At 41.6% G+C, this 20,963-nt stretch overlaps 2 protein-coding genes across 4 annotated transcripts in view; one reads left to right on the forward strand and one right to left on the reverse strand.

Moving 5' to 3' along the window:
- P2RY14 (purinergic receptor P2Y14) overlaps positions 1-10,184 on the reverse strand; it is a 55,590-nt gene extending 45,406 nt beyond the window's left edge. For both annotated transcript variants that reach the window (XM_047784766.1, XM_047784757.1), the window contains exon 1: positions 9,685-10,184. The gene's annotated coding sequence lies outside the window, so the exon portion shown is untranslated. The remainder of the gene's footprint in view (positions 1-9,684) is intronic.
- MED12L (mediator complex subunit 12L) overlaps positions 1-20,963 on the forward strand; it is a 352,961-nt gene that overhangs the window by 171,287 nt on the left and 160,711 nt on the right. The window lies entirely within an intron of this gene.

Genomic DNA, 20,963 nt, shown 5'->3' on the forward strand with positions numbered 1-20,963 from the left:
TGAGATGCTCTCTGCTCCTTTTTAATCTGTTAATTTCTCCAAACCCAAAAATACAGGAACAAGTGTTTTTTTTTTTACTATTATCAGTCCTATGTTTTCTTATTAAAATCTCAAAGAAGTAGCCTGAAATGCTCTATTTTAAGATGCATGGAGTAATAGACTTTATCTGAATAGCAGGAATACTTCTCTTTATTTGTTTAAGTTGACATGCTTTCCAGATGAAATAGTCATAAAACATTTTTGAAAATCATCTAAATCCTATAAAATAATGTGAATGTTTTAAGCTATCGAAAGCCATGTCCATGTCTGAGAGTAACATTTTTAACATTTTTACTCATTTTAAAGTTAGGTTTCAATAGAACTACTTGAATCACACTGACTGGTTTTATGGAGCCTAGGTCATTAAAGAGAATTCAATCTACACTGATGACATGGTTACCTGGTAACTGTTCTAATGTATAGTCAAAGAAAAAGATGTTGTGAGTGAAGTCTCTATCTCTCTCTCTTTTTTGGTGCTGGGTTAAACTGCTATTTTTACAGAAATAGAAGTTTGGATTATCCCTGTCCTAGTCAAAAGCTTATCACAAGGCAGGGCCCTACCAACAGTTCTAAATGGATGCTTCCAGTGTGCTCCACTGGCCCATGCTTATGACTTTATTCCTGTCAGTAGGTTTCTATCCAAGGTGCCCCTGAGGCTGAGCATAGGCTTTCAAAATACATTTCTCTTAACCTTTGGGGCATTTAGAAATGAGTCAGCAGTGTTTGTAGAACACTTTTCTGTAGAGATCCAACACCAGATGAAATGGAGGAGTAGAAGAAGTAACTCAGGATGGATCATATACCTAAGTGTAAAACTGAAACCATAGAGCTTCCAGAGGAAAACAGAGTATGTTTCCAACATTGGTTAGGCAAGGATTTCTTAGGTTATGTACTGCACTAAATCATAGAAGAAAAATTAATATATTATACCTTATCAAAATGTAAAACTTTCCCTTTTCATTAGATGCCATTAAGAAAATGAAAGGCAACCATAGATTGGGAGGAAATAGTCACAATTTTATCTCTGCTAAAGGACTCAGACTACTTAAATAACTGTCATAACTCTATAATAAAAAAGACAAAGAACTCAAGGAAAAATAAATAAATAAAGAAGCCCAGAAGACTTAAATGAACAAATCATGAAAGAAGATGTTTGACGAAGGAACACATGAAAAGATGCTCAGCATCATTAGTCAACAAGGAAATGTCAATTAAAATGATGAGCTACTACTTCACATTCATTAGAATGGCTGAAAAACAAAACAAAACCTCAAAAGCCAACAATACTGTTGACAAGGAAGGGGAACCATTAATATTTTCATAAATTTTTGTTTGGAGTGTAAAGTAGAAAGTTGATTTAGGAAAACAGTTTGGTAACATCAAGTTAAACTTGTAATTACCTATGAGCTAGTAATTGAACTCCTAAGTGTTTACCTAAGAGAAATGAAAGTGTATGTCTACAAAAATACTTACTAAAATGGTCATAGCAACTTTATTCATAATAGCCAAAAATTGAGAATGACCAAGTGTTCATCAACAGATTAAAATGAGTGAACAAATCTTGGTATGCTTATAGAATACCACTCAGTGATCAAAGGGAATGATAGATGCCAACAGTATGGATACATCTCAAAAGAGTATGTTGAACAAAAGCAGGGAAACAAAAAGGAGTGTATACTGTGTGAGTCTGGTTAAATGTAGTTCTACCGCAAGTAAAACCAAGCTCTTGGGACAGAAATCAAGAATGTGGATGTCAGTTACTGGAAAGGTTCACTAGAAAACTTTTGCGATGGAAAAATACTGTATGTATCATAGTAATTGGAATGGTGATTACATGATATCTAAACTCAATGAATTTCCATTTAAAATGTTTTCCATTTTATTGTATATAGTTTATACCCCAGACTAAATTCAGTGGGGAAAAGAAGCTGTACAGCTTTCCCTTTGACACATGTGGTAGACTATGTGTAAATGGTATATAACGTTACCAGGATGGCAGAGATGGCAGGGCATGTGCAGCACATGAACCCTGAGAAAAAAGCAGGTCAAATGGGAAAGAGTTTCTGGGCAAGAGATGGTTTGTGTTGTGTTTTGAAGATGAAGGTTGATAAATCCTAGAGATTGGGATTGGAGGGAAAACATTCCAAACAGGCTCTGAGTCTCAGGCCAAGGGGTCAAGGCAAAAATAAAAGAAGACATGTTTTGAGGTCAATCAGCATGCTAGTTGAAGTTGTTTCCTTACTCAGTATTTCATTTCCCAGCCCCCTGTTGCTGTATCATTTTCCACTTTCAAGACTCAGCCCAATTCTTTTCCTTCCATCCAATAATGCTCTAGCACACTGTGTTCTGTCCTATTTCTGAGCTCCTATTTTAACTCCATAGCGTAACACTTAAATTTTCTCAGATTATATCCTACAAGCTGAGTGTGTATCTTCTCAGAAAGTGCTTTCTGGGGGAAGGTGGCTTTTCTTTTCTTCCACTGCCCCTGGAGAGATGCTGAGTCCACAGTCAAATGCTGGTTAGGGTTCTTTGGATGGAGGTTTGATAGACGTGCAGGAGAGGACATCTGTTGACATGTAGGTTTACTGCATTAAGTGCATGTGGTAGCTTTTTACATATAGGAGTGTTAATAGCTGTAATTTTTTGACTGTCAACTACATACCAGACATTATGATAACTATGGCAATAGTTACTTCTTAGGTATTTTTATTCTCTTTTCATAGCTGAATAAACTGAGCAGGCAGAGGTTAAGTGACAAGCTGGACTTTGAATCTGTTTCTCTGGCTTCCACTGCTTTTGTCATCCTTGTGTTACTGAGAATTGAGATGATGACACCAGTAAACACTGATTGTACTCTTTTGTCATACTAGTCATTCTTTGGGTACTTTATGCATGTGCGCACACACACACACACACACACACACACACACACACAAAAGCATACATACACACTTACACTTACTTTATGCATACCAATTCAGTTAACCTCCATGATAAGTAAGGGAAATGATTCATAGAGTCATTAAGTAACCTTGTCAAGGTCATTTCAGAGTAGGTAGTGTGGAGTCAAGATTTGAACTAGTCTGATTCCAGAATACACTGTCTTTGCTCTTTATTATTATGTTGCGCTACTTGGCTTTGCAAACATAAAGGACTGGTTGTCTCCCTTAGTGAGAACAAGTCATGTACTTTTCCTTCGGTGGGGTGGGAATAGGAATGGATTTAGATAAAAACTTGCAAGGCAGAATGTTGTTTCCATGACGTATTTAGTTAGTTTAAGATCCTCCTATTGCCATCCATCCATAAAATGTTCCTGGAAAAACTTCACTGTGTCATTCCCTTACTAGGCTAAGACAAACTCCATTCTTTTGAGGGCTTAAGAGTCTAGGTTTAGGTCTGAGTTTTTAAAATTTTTTTAAACTCACGTGGCTTCTCAATGTTTAAAAATTCTCATACTACTTGAACTAAACTAAGAAACTGGACTTGACTGGAAATGTGTTCAAGTTACAATTTATGAAGGAAAATTAGTTATAGGATGCTCACCAGCAGACCCACACTCAGGAAGAAAATCTTGCCACAGCACCAAAAGTTTAGGTAGTAAAAGCACATTATGTATTTTTAGTTAAATTAATGTATTGCAAGGAAATATTTATCTTCTTCTAAAAGTGTTTTCCTTCTTAGTCTAGTTTTTGGTTACCCAAGCTGCCTGCATCAGTGGCCCTGGCAACAAGGACTGTGTATTCAAACTCTTCAGAGAGCCAGTGATCACAGAGTCGGCTGCTCTTAAATTTTAGTTTTTTTCTTCATCTCAGAATGTTTCCTTTCCCTTCCTTTTTTCACTTCTACAAAGGTGGTACTTGCACAGATATTTATGGTAGGGAAAGAGGCAGTGAGATCCCTGCACAGAAACATAGTTGGCAGTTTCAGGGATCAGGAAAGAGAGACTATGAAACACTGTGGGCCAATTCCTAGGGTATTTAACTGAATTTGGTATTGTCTTGGTCCATTTTTGTTGTGGTGCCTGCAGGGCTATCAGCTCTAGGATTTAAATCAAGTCAGTGAATGTTGCTTGCCTTCCGATGAGATTAGGATTCCCCAAATCTCTATAAAGAAAATAAAAATGTAATCTACTATGTTAAAACTTGCCCAAAGATAGCTGTCAGACTGAGTAAGTATCATATCCTAGAGGAGAAAGATTGAAGATGTAAATGTTTGTCTTTGTGCCTCTTAGAACGCCAGCTTCATGAGGTGAGGGACTCTTGCAGTAAGAGTACTTCTAGTATCTAGAATTGTGGCTGCCACATGGTAAGAAATCAGTGTTTTTTGATTGAATGAGTAACTGAAGTACCTCTAGAATGAAAAGGAGATTTTTATTCTCCCTTGTAGCAGAATGGAAACGTCTTTAAATGAAGCCTCCTATGAGCTCACTGACCAACCTTTAACCTTAGGGCTGGACACACTGGGAAGAGCCTGTAAGCAGCAGGTGGGCCCTACTTTCCAGCCAGGTATCTCTCCCACAATAAAAGAGAAACTGACGCACTTCAAGTTGGCTTGGTATAAATTGTTTTCAGAGTCCAGTGACATGATGAAAATAAGTGTGTGATCCTAGAAAATTGAGAATCAGATTCTTTTTCCTAGTCATCTCCCCAAAGTATACAGTATACAGTCTCCTTTGGGCCAAGCCAGAGAGGCCAAATAGCTGATATTTCTCTTTTTTCTTTGGGATCTTAACTTCAACAGCAGATGTTATATAATTGAGTGGAAGCCACTGACCCCTCTCTGACTTTTATCTCAAAGATAAAGGGTCAGATCATGATGTCTAAGGCCTTTGATTCTTTCCAGAAACAGCAGATGGAAGACTTCAGTGAAGAATAAAAAGCCAGCAATTTAATTTAGGCTGAGTGAAGACAGAGATTTCAAAGGAATGGAAAATGGATCTGATCCAAAAGCATATGACCAATTATTTCACTTTGTCTTTAAAAGAACAGGTGGATTGAGAAGCTTTGTGATTTTTCTGTGAATTAATATAGCCAAGTAATTGCTACAAAAATAGGACTAGTAAATTACCTACTAGATTTGAACTTTTCTAGGGTACTCATCCAGAAAAGAAAACTCCCTGTAGAGGAACCACAAGATTTAGTGAAAAGGATTTAAAAGATGTGATGGAGGAGACTCCACATGCTAGGGATTTAAATTAGATTGTATATAGTTTGGTGGTAGGTACTTTTTTTTTTTTTGGTAACGATGGGATACCCCTTCTGAAATGAATTTCTGTATTCATGCTCCCTAGACTTTTATGAGGCAATGCATCTTTCAGCATTCAGGGCGTCTGTGGGTTTAGTACCAAAATGTAGTAACAGATGTGAAGCAAATTTAAAATCTCAAGCAGTACATGGAATCCAAGAAACCCTTATGTAGCATTCAATCTGAAGTGAAGGATGACTATATAATTTACTGTCCAAACCAGGACACCTCCGAGGTAGAAAGGAAAGGGGGCACCATTTACAATTATGTCAGGAAGAAAGTGAAAATTAGAGCTGTCCCAGGACTTAGTGACACTTTACCCAGTGGAATTTAAAATTGAATGTGCAACGGAATCACCTAGAGGGCTATTAAAACACAGATTGCTGGGCTCCACCCCCAATGTTTCATACTCACTTGGTCTGGGATCAAAAATTTGCATGGCTAACAAGTTCACTAGTGGTGTTGATACAGCTTGTCTGGAGACTGCACTTTAAGAACTACTGCTCTGCCCACACAGGCTTGGCAGTCTTGTGCTGATGAAAGCAAGTCTCCTTGGGAGGTCCCTGATGGCCTAGCGGTTAAGGATCTGGCATTGTCACTGCTGTGGTGCAGATTCCATCTCTGGCCCAGGAACTTCCCCTTGCCATGAGTGCAGCCAAAAAACCCTCCTTAGTGCTCAATCCTCCTCTGCTAGACAGCTCTCTGAAAGTGAGAATACCCACGAAGAAGATGGCAGAGAAAGTTTTTGTTGCCTTCTGTCTATGTCTCTGTGGACTGGTCTGTTCTCGGCATTCCAGAGATAGCTTACCTGGTACCAACCTAACTGTCTTTTCTTTTTTCCTCCGTACCTGTAGCATATGGAAGTTGCCAGGCTAGGGGTCCAATTGAGCTGCAGCTGCCGGCCTATACCACAGCCACAGCAACGTGGATCCGAGCCGCATCCTCGAACTATGTTGCAGCGTGTGGCAGCACTGGATCCATAACCCACTGAGCAAGGTCAGAGATCAAACCTGAATCCTCATGAACACTGCGTTGTGTTCTTAACCTGCTGAGCCACAACAGGAACACCCTAACTTTCTTTTCTTTTCTTTTTTTTTTTGTTGTTGTTGTTGTTGCTATTTCTTGGGCCGCTCCCGCGGCATATGGAGGTTCCCAGGCTAGGGGTTGAATCGGAGCTGTAGCCACCGGCCTACACCAGAGCCAAAGCAACGCGGGATCCGAGCCGCGTCTGCAACCTACACCACAGCTCACGGCAACGCCGGATCCTTAACCCACTGAGCAAGGGCAGGGACTGAACCCGCAACCTCATGGTTCCTAGTCGGATTCGTTAACCACTGCGCCACGACGGGAACTCCCCTAACTTTCTTTTTAATTTATTTTTATCTTTTTCTTAATTTTTGGCTGCACCTGTAGCATGCGGAAGTTCCCAGGCCACCACAGCCATCTGAGTGACAGAAGTGACAACACTGGATCCTTAACCTCCTGTGTCACCAGGGAACGCCCCAACCCAACTTTCAAAGAAATGCTGAAACCAAATGGAATAACTATGACTTCAGGTTTCTTACATAGAGACTTGGGCTTAGGGAAGCCTCAATACCTAAATTCACTCCAGACATTTTATAGAATGAACATTGTTGGGGACAACAATATTCCTCTCCTCTTCCCTTTGCATCTGAGAAGACACCATGGGTCACCAGCAGCTCTACTGGACCCACCCATAAAAATCTGGTGAGGGTTCCTGCTCTTGGCGCATCTGTGCAAAACAGCACAGCTGTGCCCATACTGCTACCACTGGTACTTGCAGATATAGCTTTGGTACATTGGACTAAGTGAACTTCCTCAAATTAGGTAATCTAGGACCTCTTATTGCAGAAACAGCACTAGCTCTTTGTACATTAAAAAATAAAACCCCAATATTCTTAAATTCAATAGTTGACTTCAAAAGTGTCTTGAACTGATGGTAAATATCCTGACTCTTGTTTGTTTCTCTTTGTTCTTTTTAAATCAAGAATAATGTAATGCTTAACTATGTGGGTATTATAAGGTGCTTTTGCTTTTTAAGCATATATTGAATAATTTGCTTTCTCATTAACTGGCCTAGATTAAATGAGAATCATATGGACAGTTTTATTAGTAAGGCAGATGTGGGTGACTGGGTTTCAGTGTAGATCAGGGGTTCTTAAAGTGTTAGCCCCCAGATAGCAGCATTAGTATCATCTGAGACTTTGTTTGAACTGCAGATTCTTAAGTTCCAAACCCAGTTTATTAAATCAGAAACCTTGGGGAGGAGGGCTAAGAGGTATGTTTCAACAAGCCCCCCAACCCCCGCTGTAATTTTGCCATGTAGCAAAGTTTGACAGGCACTGTTGTAAATGGTTTTATGTTATATCATGTCTATTTGTTTTGCTCTACAAAGGTATCAAAATGTCTAAGTTATGTTTTCCAGTGGTCTGATACGTAATTACATATACATCTGCTTTGATTCAGTGAGTTTTCATAATAACAGTGAAAGCAGTGATGAGGTTAGCCAACATTTACTGAACACATTTTTTCTATATTTCTATATTAAAGCCTTTATAAAGTCTTTATAAATTTATAAATAAGGTCTGATTTAATCCTTCAGTGGTCTTGTGCTAATGTCATCACTGTTTTACAGGTAGGCGAATGGCTTCAGGAGCTTGGTAGACCAGCCTCCTAGCAGGCGGTTTCTTAGTACTTGGCTGCCTAGTGTACCCACTAGCTCTTTTAATGTCTGTCCCCCGCCCCCCCAATCCCTTCTCCTGGTTTTGAGAGGCTTTCTTTTTTGTACTCCTGTCTCCTTTCCCTTGTTGTATCCTGTTTAAACATCTCGGAGATAATTATAATTTTACATTTTCTGTATAATTTTTCTCCCCCAGATAGGTGCATGATGCTAGACTGGACATTCTTCTCGTGGAGTAATTATAAATACCGTCCTACAAGTGCATGTTGGGGTTGAAAGTAGCTGAAGCAGACTGAAGGACATGATGATGGGCGATTGGCAGGGTAGGGCGGAAGGGCCAGGGGAGCGGGGTGGGGGTGGGGGTAGGGAAGCAGTGGTAAGACTGGGCTGCTGAAACCCTGAGGGGTGTGGGGTCCTGCCCTGAATGGGGTACAAGCTCCTTCCCTGTGCCCAGGGGCTCAGGCTCGCTAGATATCAGCAGGATAACCTTGGTCAGGGTGGTTGCACCCTGTCTACCTGCTTCCTCAACTTTAAAATGGGCGCTACTGCATCTCAGCAAACAGTAGTTGCTTCCCCATGCCCTACCCCCTTTCCCTTCCTGGATCTTCAAGCTTTGGGTATCTTGGTGTGCCCGCCTTCCTTCCTTACCGAGCTACACAGACATGACAGTCTGTAGTTTATGTGTATATTACCAGTGTGTAATTGTGTGTATGTGTGCCTCCTTTTATGTGTGTATGTGTAGATTTTATTGAAGTATGAAATTTATGTTTACAAATCATAAAATGTTATTTTTATATTTTACATCGAGCACATTGTTTTCTTTAACTTACCAATGATATTTAGATTTTTTTTTAAATGCCACAGCTGTTTTCAAATCTGTATGTTTTAAGAAGATGAATATGCAAACTACAGTGTATTTTTGTGATCTTTGATTCATTTTCTCCATAGAATTAGTTGTCCTTGCTTGAAAAAAATATGAACTAGATGGATTGCATGAGATTGGCTGGATCTGATGGGGTGGATCTGTGCTAATTCCCTTGTAATTTAAATTATAATGTTTAAAGTACTTTGAATAATTTAGCTAGTTTGTCCCAGACCTATATAATAAGTAGCATGTGAAGTTAAATTTTTGCTATGCATAGGAGGTATTTTTTTTTTTTTCAGTTTATAGTTTTCTTTAAAGGCAAATACATAGCTTGCTAGGTATTGATAGGGATAATTTATTCCAATAAAAACAAAGGTTAAAAAACTTCTACCTATATAGGTATATATACACAAATAAATACTAATTGTGTATTTATGTACACATGAAATTGCAAACAAAAACTGACTTGTAAGTATTATTGTCATAATTGATTTTGCACTTTTTAGAGACAATTTTGGTATGCATATATAAGCTTTAGAAATGTTTATCCTGAATGAATATCTTTTAAACATTTTCTTTGGCATTTCCTCATCACAGATATATTTTGACAGTCACAATTGGAAATCCTAATTAATCCTCAGTGATAAAATGTTAAATTTGGATCCCCAAGCTAGCGTGAGCAAATATATTACCATGTTAACCAGTTATAGTTCTCAAGCCCAAAGTAACTTACTGAGAATGGGGACAGTCTGGTGTTACTCAGCAATCTCCTTTTCCATTCTCACACCCGGTTCACACACACTCAAGTTCTTTCATGGAAAAGCTGTTTCCTTACCTGTTTGTAGACCTTCGTCTGCGAGTCACACAGCACTTATTTCAAAGTATGTCTCAGTGGACGCCCCAAATTAAGACTGTCCGTACGCAGTTCTTGCTCGTCCTCAAGAACAGATGAAAATCAGGAACTTGACAGAAACCACGAGACAGAAGGTTGACTGTCACTGCTGAATTGGTCAGTTTGAAATTGCTCAAGGTTGGGAAATGGAAACAAGGAGGGAGAGAGAGATGTTTGGATCTACGTGGATATCAGGCTGGCCTCCGTGCTAGTGCCTTTCCTTCCGTGATCAAAAAAAACAAAAAATGTGAGTTTTTTTCCTTCTTGAAATTTTCTACTATGTTCCCCCCGCCACGTCACCACATCATACGGCAAATGAACAGCCAGGCAACAACCTGAGTAGGTTTTCTTTTTAAATTTTGCCATTGCCAAGTTCAACATGTGAGAGGTGGAGAGCTGGTGGGGGCACCCATCTGCCACACCCTCCTAAGAGGAAACTGTTGTAGGGGAGGAAGGAACTCCCCCCTCCACTGCTAAGCTCCTCTGGCCAATCTGAGAATAAAGTTGACATGAGACGGATTAACAGGAGAAAAGCAAACAAAAGTGTCATAACACGTATACACGGGAGAGACCCAGGAAAACTCAGTAACTCACAACGTGGCAGAAGCCACCACCTTAAATACCGTTTTCAGCTAAGGGCAAAGGAGGATGGTGGGGGGTCGTGGAATTCAAAGGGCAGGAAGGTAATGCACAGGAAGATGAGAAAGAGCAGATGGTAAACCAGTGTTTCTTGGGCCACAGGAACAATGGGACACAGAGAAGCATTTTAACAAAAACGTTTGCTAGGGTCCTCCCGTTGTACACCTTGTTCATGATGGCTCCCTTCCTGGGACAGGTCCTCTGTCTAAATTCTTTTAGTCAGTTAAGGGGATGGTCAAAGGTTCCTGAATCTTTGGGGCCTAGATTTTTTCCAGCTCAAAATAATGAGCAGACCAAAGAGACAGATTTGGGGGTGGCAAGGTTTGCTCCCCCTTCCTTGTCAACAGCCACCCAGTGTAACTACTGTTCACAAACAGGTGGTGACTGGGGCTACCTGGAAATGTGGAATTAGCGTTTGAGTAAAGAAGCATTTTGGCACCCCTGACCACATCTGTTAGATAAGAGGTATTATCATTGCCATTTTTTTCCACATTAATTTTTCCATATTTGAGCATTACTGAAAAATAGATCATGAGTAGGGCTTCAGATTAACTCGTGTGTTAATCTTTTGCTAAGTGTGTGCTGTTAATGTTACTGTTTTGAAAGTGAGAGGCAGGACCCCTTTGTATTTCTGGTTCCTTTTAAAGTTGTATAATATAATTTATAATGTCCTGAAGGGTGCTCTCTTTCCTGCTGAATACTAGTGTGCAGTTAGAAATGGAAATACTAAATTTGGCTGCAAACCTCTCATTAAAGTGTGTGACTCAGAACCAGATAAGAAAGAAACTTTGCCCTGAAAGGCTCTTTATTAGGCTGCTACGTTGCAGGTGTGTTCACTCAGGTTGTTCCATAGCTGAATTATGGGCTCAGAGTTTAACGTGTCAAGTTCAGTTGGACTTAAAAGTGTACCCTACGTTTATGGTTACAGTAGTCAGTAGTACTTATTTATGGACATATGATATGCCAGGTCCTGTTCTAAATACTTAGTATGCACCTACTGTGTGGTAGGCAGTGTTCCAGGTACTGGAGATGAAGCAGTGACTAAATCAGATTCCAGTCCCGTCCCTCACGAAGCGCATTTGCTTATTTTGAGTCTTACATACAGACATAGCCACTATTGATCCTTAGTAAACTCAGCAGAGGCCCTGGGGGACCCAGAGCTGGTTTAGGGAAGCTTCCCACTTGGCTCTGCCTGGGTGATGCAGTCCTCCTTCTTCCCAGGGCCCACTGGGTCCTGGCTGCTGCTTTGAGGCCAGGAGCACCATATGCCTGTGAACTGGAGGTTGGCACTTGCCATCTGCCTCAATGTGGACTGAATCATGAGCTACTGCAGCTGCTGACCCTGAAGCAACACCCCCTGAAGGGAGCTCAGGGTGGAGATCAAGAGTGAGGCACTCTGTGCTGGGGGTGAGGGGGGAAACTGGCAGAACAGGTCTTCAGGGAGTTAGATATTTTCAGAACATTTTATGTGCCCAATTCTTGCATCTGCTCACATCTAGAAAAGCACTGAAATCCTTCACGGTGTCATCTGCTCTTCATGACTAGTAGTAACCTTCAGGACACCAGCAGCAACCCTCTGTAAAAATGTGTGCTTGGTTGCATGTAGCACTCCTTCACCAAGATCACGTACATACTGATACTCTCCCCTGCCTCTTTGGAGCCCTAGCTCAGAGCTATCTGAAATGCTGCCTCCCAGGCTATGGTCCTCATTTCGCCCCAAATAAAATTTAACCCTCAACTTTTAGGTTGTGCATATTTTTAAAGTTGACATGCCTATAGAGGCTTGCTAGCTTCTGCTGCAAAGATATCTGCCTGGTAAATATGTTTAAGCACAAATAGACAAACAGGATGAACCTTCAGAGCCTGCTTATTACCAGGGCATGCTGTAGAGTCCCTCAGATGTAAATGTTATGCTGACTAAATGGATGATTTGGCTTTCAAGACTTCCCTGATTTATTGCAGGAGGCTCTGCATTTATGCTGATGGTTTCAGAAACACCCTTTAATTGTTCCCTTGCATTCTTGCCTTCTCCGTGGGGTGCTCCTCATAGGTATGGAGCCTGTTGGGGTGAGGGGGAAGTAGACAGACATTATTATTAAATTAAGTTCACTGGAGCTGCTTGTTTTCCTCTCTGTGCCAAGAGTTGTGAAGTCCAAGGCCAAAGGGATAGCATGTAAGTGGTCTCTGATGGCAGGTGGTCCAGATACCTGAGGTAGACCCTTAGGGGAGAAAGGAAATTGCAGAACTCATGGCCCACAGTGGGGGAGGGGGGAAGCTGCTGCCCAGCTGGAGCTTATCAGGGCCCAGCGTTGCCTCACTGTGGATGGACCAGTGTTGTCAGAACCTTGCCTGCCGATCATGTGGGCTGTTCCAGATACTTTTTGTGTTTAAGTGTTTTAACTCACTGAGTTCTCACAACAGCTCTGTGAGCTGGGTGGCTTTCACTCCTGTCCCTCCCCCTCCCTCTTTCCTAAGAGTAGAGGAAGCTGAGGCACAGAGATCCTAAGTTAGGTCCCACAGCTCGTAGAGCTGGAGTTTGGATCCTGGCAAAGGAGATCCTGGAGCCCACGCTCCTAACTTCACTTCTGTGTCTCTCCTGGTTTCACGCGTTGTTGTTGAAATCAGACACTTTGCAAACTCTTGTAGGCTTGCTGTCCGGTGGGCTGAAACAGAACCTGAGTGTGACTGTGTTTGGCTTATGGGAAGCTGGTTTGTGGCATAAGCAGGGTAGGGAGGGTATGACCAGAGTCTCGGAAGGAAATCTCATCTGCAAGGACTGGATCAAAGCATAGATGCATGTATCTCACACACTTGGTCTATGTTGACTGAAAAAAATTGCACAGCCTAAAAGTTGAGAGTTACTTTTTTTTTTTTTGTCTTTTTAGGGCTGCACCTGTGGCATATGGAGGTTCCCAGGCTAGGGGTCCAATTGGAGCTGTAGCTGCCCACCTACACCACAGCCACAGCAATGTCAGATCCCAATCGTGTCTGTGACGTACACCACAGCGCATGGCAACGCCAGAGCCTTAACCCAATGAGCAGGCCAGGGATTGAACCCGCAACCTTATGGTTCCTAGTCAGATTAGTTTCCGCTGCGCCACGACGGGAACTCTGAGAGTTATCTTTTATTCGGGGACTTTCCGAGGACTTCGAGCCTGGAACACAGCATCTCAGATAAAGCTGAGAAACCATTCCCAAGAGGTGGGGGGGTGGGGTCAGGTTATATAGAAGTTTTTGCCACGAAAGACCAGGTAGTAGGAACATCAAAAGATTACTGTTAATTGAAAAAACCCAGACATGTCAAGTTAATGAATTGAGTGCTTTTCTGTATGGGAAGATGTAAAGTTGGGCTCATTGACATCATTCCTTTGATATGCATCTTATCTAGGGCCTATATCCTGTGGCTGCAGCATTTGACTGCTAGATGGTGGGCCTTCTTTGTTTCCGTTCTGAGTCCTTCAGGGCTCACTGCTGTTGGGACAGCTGTACCATGATGCCTTGATTGCTGTAACATCCTTTGTTTACGGACATGGCCAGCAATATGTTTCATTCACGTTGAGCACGTTGAGATTTTTTTTTTTTTTTTTTTTGGTATTAGATCTCTTTGCAGCCAATCTATATAGGAACCATTGGGGGGCAACTATTCCTATTTTTACAGAGGAAAAAAACAGAGCTTTGGAAAATTTAACTAAGTTATTTAAGCTAGGAAGTGGCAGGGCTGGATTGCAGCTGGAGTTTATTTTTTATTTTTTTTATTTTTTATTTATTTATTTATTTTTAATGGATTTTCTTTCTTTCTTTTTTTTTGTCTTTTTGCCATTTCCTGGGCCGCTCCCGTGGCACATGGAGATTCCCAGGCTAGGGGTCAGATCGGAGCTGTAGCTGCCGGCCTATGCCAGAGCTACAGCAACGTGAGATCCAAGCCGCGTCTGCAACCTACACCACAGCTCACGGCAACACCGGATCCCCAACCCACTGAGCAAGGGCAGGGACTGAACCTGCAACCTCATGGTTCCTAGTCGGACTCGTCAACCACTGCGCCATGACGGGAACTCCTAGAGTTTATTTTTTTAAGATTTAAAAATTTTGATTTTAATTTATTTTATGATCCAGCATATAGTCTGTCTGGTTATAATATTGCATGTACAATTGAAAGAAATGTTTATTTTGTAGTTTTTTGGTACATGTTGATTTATGGTCTTCAGATCTTCAGTCTCTTTTCTACATTTATAACTAGTTATTTCAACTACTGAAAGAAGAACTGGAGATTTTTTCACTTTTCCCCTTTTCTGTAACTTCATGTATTTTGAAGTTTTGCTCCTACATGTGTGCATATTTACATCTGTTATTTCTTCCTGATTAACAGACCCTTTTACTGTTATGAAATGTCCTTCTTTATTCCTGGTCATATTCCTCATCTTGAAATCAACTTTGCTTGATGAATATAGTCACTTTGACTTTCTCATGCAGAGTTTAAACTAGAGTTTAGACTCAGAGTTTAGGATTCCTTCCCCAGCTCAGTGGCTCTTAAAACCAGATGAACAGTGAACACTGATTCCTGAAGTGATGAAGCACCTGAGAGCTGGGTACACTATGACAGTCACTGTGGGGAACCCAGACAGGAAAAGGTGTATTTTCTCATTGCGAAATATTGGTTATATGCAGACATAATATTTTAATCCAAAGGTGAGAAAGGTGAAGAGAGTGTGGCAGGCAGATAGGCGGTACAGGTGATAATCGTTGTGGTCTGTGCATGGTGGTTAGAAAAAGAATTTTACAGACTCATAGGGTGAAAAGAAAGATAAGTTTACTGAGATAAGAGGCATTGCTAGCAGCAGAACGGGTTGGTTTTTTTTTTTTTAATATAGCCCTTGTTGAGAGGAGAGGTCTTAAGATAAACTTTCAGACCTGCTGATTGATTGGGGAAAGAGGGGTCTTAAGATACACTTGCTGGTAGGTTAGGGATGTATAAAGCCTATAGGGGTAGGCTGAGGAGTGGGCCACATACTTTCTTAATAGGGAGTAGGAAGGAGTAGGCCAGAGTGCTTAAGGTGGGGGGGTGGGGCATTATAATGAGACAGGTGGGGGGATGATTAGGGTCTGGTAATTATTGTCTTGGCCAGAGGCTTTGAGGTCCATCTCCTTGAAGAGGTCTTGACGTCCAGCAATATGACTGTGAACCACAAGGCGAGTGGTAAAATTAGTGGTCAAGGCTGTGCTTGCCTTGTAATTGGGGAAGATGAAAACATAACCACCCAAGAAGAACTTGGTGAGTTATCTGTTCATCTTGTGTTCTCAAGATTGCATGCCTCAAGACAGACTGTCTGCCTTAGTAGAGCTTCTGGCTACAGGACCTTACTGACACTGGAGCAGGGGCAGGATTTGTGATTCCTTATTCCATGTTTGGGAGACCTTTCCGAAAAACCTGGAGCTGTTGTGCACTGCCCTCCGCACCTCCACCCCCTCCCACCCCCCGCCCCGCCCCGCCCCCAACTATGAAGCAGTTCTGACTCTTTTTTTTTTTTTTGTCTTTTTGCTATTTCTTTGGGCCGCTCCCGTGGCATATGGAGGTTCCCAGTCTAGGGGTCGAATCGGAGCTGCAGCTACCGGCCTACGCCAGAGCCACAGCAACGCAGGATCTGAGCCGCGTTTGCAACCTACACCACAGCTCACGGCAACGCCGGATCTTTAATCCACTGAGCAAGGGCAGGGACCGAACCCGCAACCTCATGGTTCCTAGTCGGATTCGTTAACCACTGCGCCACGAAGGGAACTCCAGTTCTGGCTCTTAAGGCCATTGTTTATATACTTGATTAGCCATCACCACCACCTGGGGAGCTTTAATAATCCAGATTCCAGGCCCTACTTTAAGTGAGCCAATCAGAACCCTTGGGTTTTTTTGGCTCTGGATTCTATATTTTCAAAAGCATCTGGGTGAGTCAGAACTGTGGCCAGGTGTGAGCATCCCTGCCTTGCTGGTTTACAACACTTGGAGGAACTTTTATCTTTTGGGTAGATGCCTGACCTCCTGTTTTGTCTAGCTCACTGCAGCTGTCTGGGCCTTGTCAGTTACTGCCACAGCTTTGGATACCCATGCAGCACTGTGCCCTGAGAGCAGAAATTGCCGTGATCAGAGTAGCAGTGGGGTGGTATTAATGAGAGGAGAGATTCACAGAGATCTGGAGACAGAGGAAGGCCAGGACATCCACAGATTGGGTAAAAACCAAGAAAGAAGGAGGAATAACAACAGGGGCTCATGCAGCCAGAACAGTGAGGTCCGACTTCTCCTGGGGCCTTGAGTTTTCTTTTTCAGCCTGTCTTCTGTCATCAGTGTTTTTTCCCAGCTGGATGTCAGTGAATGATACCAATCTGTTCGTACACTGTCATTGTTACACCTTCATTTTAGCAGGGAAGTCTTAGGAGTGAAGTCCTCCTTTATTTATTTATGCACCTCACCCTGTCACCCAGATTTTGAAAACTGGCCCCAGATGTCCCAGAGTGTGGGGCTTGTGGAAACATGGGCACATTTGTGAACAACTCAGACAGACCTCAGTGCATGATGTAAAATTGGCCCTGCCACCATTTTATACTTCCTGGAGTTTTCCCTGAGCTGGGCATTTTGTGGATATGCTTAAATGTAAAGATTAGCATGTATGTGTTTTTCTCTATTAGAATCAGAAATAAGTATTATTGCCGAAATATTGGCTGCCTCTATACACCAATGCCAAATAGAAACACGGAGGCAGAGTTGGAGGAAACAGAAAAAGAAGCTTTAATTTCCAGGCAAAGAGGGGAACCCAGCAGGCTGATGCATCAAGGACTGTGCCCCCCGACCCCCCACCCCCTTGGAGCGGGTAGTGAGGAGTCTTATAGTGTTTGAGGAGCAGGGAATGATCAGTTCATGGACATTTTCCTGACTGGTGGGTGTAGAGGTAACTGGGAGTCAGTGTCATCAACCTTCTGGTTCCAAATGTCTGGGGTCTGTGTGCTTGTGGGCAGCACCCCGTTGACTTCTTCCACCTAGTGGGGGCTTCCACACCTGTGAAACAGCTTCAAGGACAGGACTCAGAATATTATCTGTAGTCTTTGAAGAATGGAAGGTTCCTGACTTTGTTGAATGGCTGAATTATTATTACTGTTTTCTTTTTTCTCTGTATTTTTTCACTTCTGTGATTCAATTGGTTCTTTGACTAAAGTTTTTCTATAGATAAAAATGCAGGTGGAGGACAGGAGTGTGGGTCTACTGTGGGAAGGCCTCCCAGGGTCCTGCTCGATTATAGTCTCTTATTAATGTTTGTAAGAATATTTTATCCTGACAAACTACTTATTACTAATAGTTTCATGTACTTTTAAAAGCATTTTTTAAAAGATGATTAACAACACAAATGACTTGGGTCTTATTCAGGTGTAGACACCAGTTTCAATTCAAAATAAATAAAATGGTGATGAGGATGGTAATAATAAACAGAATAGGAATTAGAATAGAATAGAATAGCAAGGCATGTTTCCTGCTTTCAGGATTCTTGCTATTAAAATAAGAAAAAGGAAAAAGATGTAATCATTGTTTTGTCTTTGATGCTTCGATTTATGTTGAATAGTACTATGTTCCCTCAACTTCTTCCCATTTCATTCTGTGGAGCCCTAAAATTAAAATACTGTGGGGTTTCATCCCGATTAACCTCAGAATCCTCCACGTGCCCTCTGTATGACTGCTGCTCCCACCCCATCAGCTCCCCAGCAATGTTTCCAGGCTGGACTCTGCCTTGTCAGTAACAGGACTGGTTATATATAAACATCCCTTGTGTATTCATACTACAAATAGAGTGAGTGTAACACACAGAATCTTCAAATGTCTGTTATTGTTTCCAGTCAGTTTCTATCGAGCGTGTCAACTGCCTTCAAAACTGGTTTACTTACTTCTATAAATGTCTCATTTTGTTCCTTACCCCAAGAATTTTTAAAGTAAGTACAAAAAAAAACTTTAATGTTATTGCCTTCTCTCTAATTTTTCCCATTGCTTCATTAGACCTTTAGCCACACTATAGGACACTTTGCTTTTCCCCACTTGCTGTCTTGGCGACTTGTTGATGTTAGCCCTCTATAATTATAGCTTTTCTTTTCATGGCTTTAGAGTAACCCATAATTTATTTAGTCAATACCTTTTGATGGACATTTAGGTAGATGAACATTTTCAGTCAATCCATTTTATTTTATTTTATTTTTTGTCTTTTTGCTATTTCTTTGGGCCGCTCCTGCGGCATATGGAGGCTCCCAGGCTAGGGGTCCAATCGGAGCTGTAGCTGCCGGCCTACACCAGAGCCACAGCAACACAGGATCTGAGCCGCTTTTGCAACCTACACCACAGCTCACGGCAACGCCGGATCCTTAACCCACTGAGCAAGGGCAGGGACTGAACCCGCAACCTCATGGTTCCCAGTCGGATTTGTTAACCACTGCGCCACGACGGGAACTCCAGTGAATCTATTTTAATCATAGGAGCTATTTACTAGGTTACATCATTTTTTAAAAAGTTAAAATAGGCTTTGCTGGCAAGTAATTTAGAAAATGTGTGTGCGTGTGTGTGTGTGTGTGTGTGTTGGGAGGTGCAGATAGGATTACACTGGACATTGAGCAATATATTGGTTTAAGAATATAAAGGTGAAGTTGCTGTCATGGCTCAGCAGAAACTAATCTGACTAGTATCCATGAGGACACAGGTTCAATCCCTGGCCTCCCTCAGTGGGTTAAGGATCTGGCATTGCCATGAGCTGTGGTGTTGGTCGCAGATGTGGCTTGGATTCCGCGTTGCTGTGCCTGGGGCTCAGGCCCTCGGCTGTGATACCTAGCATGGGAACTTCCATATGCCGTGAGTGAGGCCCTAAAAAGCAAAAACAAACAAACCCCAAAAAACCCCAACAACAAAAAAAAGAATACAAAGGTTTAGTACAAGGCCCAATACAAATATTATAGGAAAATACTGAGAACTTTAAAGGAAATGAGTTTGGAAGTTGCCCTCTAAAAGGATCTGTGGGGAGTTCCCATCGTGGCTCAGTGATTAACGGATCTGACTAGGAACCATGAGGTTGCGGGTTTGATCTCTGGCCTTGCTCAGTGGGTTAAGGATCTGGCATTGCCATGAGCTGTGGTGTAAGTCGCCGACATGGCTTGGATCTGGTGTTGCTGTGGGGTAGGCCGGCAGCTACAGCTCCAATTAGACCCCTAGCCTGGGAACCTTCGTATGCCATGGGAGCGGCCCTAGAAAAGGCAAAAAAACAATAAATAAATAAATAAATAAATAAATAAAATAAAAGGATCTGTGAAGGAGCTGGTATCTGCAGTGGTTCTTGCTAGGTGGCTCTTTTGTTTCTAGAATGGGGTAAAAGTCAATCTGGGATGAAAATGATGTGGGCAAAGGCACCAGAAAAGGAAAGTCAGCAGAGGTGGGTGGGGAACAATGTTGGGATTTAATAGTCATGCTGAGGTGTTCATAATTCACTATGCCATGACATTTTTGAGCTTTGTGGTAAAATAATTGAAGATGTGCTTTAAAAAGTATAACCTGGTATTAAAACATGGAATGCAGATGCAGACATGCCTTTTTGTGTTTCTCTATGTAAAGCATTAAATACTGCCAAATTCTGTGCATTGATTTAGAGTAGTTGAGGGTGGCGGGCATTACAACGTAATTAGTCACTGTATTGTAAAACAGTGCTTTATTTTTATTTTTTTTTTAATCTCTTAAAATGAGTGACAGGCGCAGGAATTCATTAGCAGTTGTATGTGTACCTTTATTGGACAATTATAATTGAAGAAACATATGTTTGGTACAATATCTCCACCTTCTGGAAGGTTGGCAGAAGTAACCGTTTATAAAAAGAATTGTATGTACGATATTTACATATTTTGTAGCTGGCTAATAAAACCTCACTTTGGGATAGACTCTAATGTTCTGTCTTAAGTTGAATAGCTAATCTCAATTAGTTGAACTGCTGAAAGAGGTCTTCTGTGTTGCTAGTATTAGGGTGGATTTATCCTTAAGAATCAGAAGGAATGAATTTCAGTTGATATCAGCAAAGAGTCAAAATTGAGAACTTTAACAGTTGTAAAAATAAAGTCTCAGTGCATTTTTTTTCTCCTCTTTGTATATGTTTTGGAAGGATGCTTATGAATCAGAAGGCATTTCCTTTTATCCCTCCAAGTCTCCAAAATGTATCCTTTCTCGTTATCTCATCCTGCTCTCATCTGTTCTTAGGACTCACCTCAGCTGTCCTCATCCTCATATCTTGGCCTTGTCCAGATTCTTCCCACGTGGCATGTGTTTTTATATCAGCCCCAGCTGGAATGGGCAGTAGCTGTCTTGGTTGCTTGTTTTGGTATCCCCAGTGCCCACTCCTATAGCAGGCCCTCAGAAGTGTTTGTTGAATGAAAGTGTGTTACTTAAATAGGGAAGAGGCAGGGACTGTCCTCCAACTGTATGCTCTGGTCCTGTAGCTAAAGCTAAGTGAGATGATGGAATTAATCTGAAAACAAAGATTATAAATTTTTAACATTATCCCGGTGCCATCAAATTTGTTTAAACACCT

Source organism: Phacochoerus africanus, chromosome 1 (assembly GCF_016906955.1).
Source record: "Phacochoerus africanus isolate WHEZ1 chromosome 1, ROS_Pafr_v1, whole genome shotgun sequence".
Taxonomy (NCBI): Eukaryota; Metazoa; Chordata; class Mammalia; order Artiodactyla; family Suidae; genus Phacochoerus; species Phacochoerus africanus.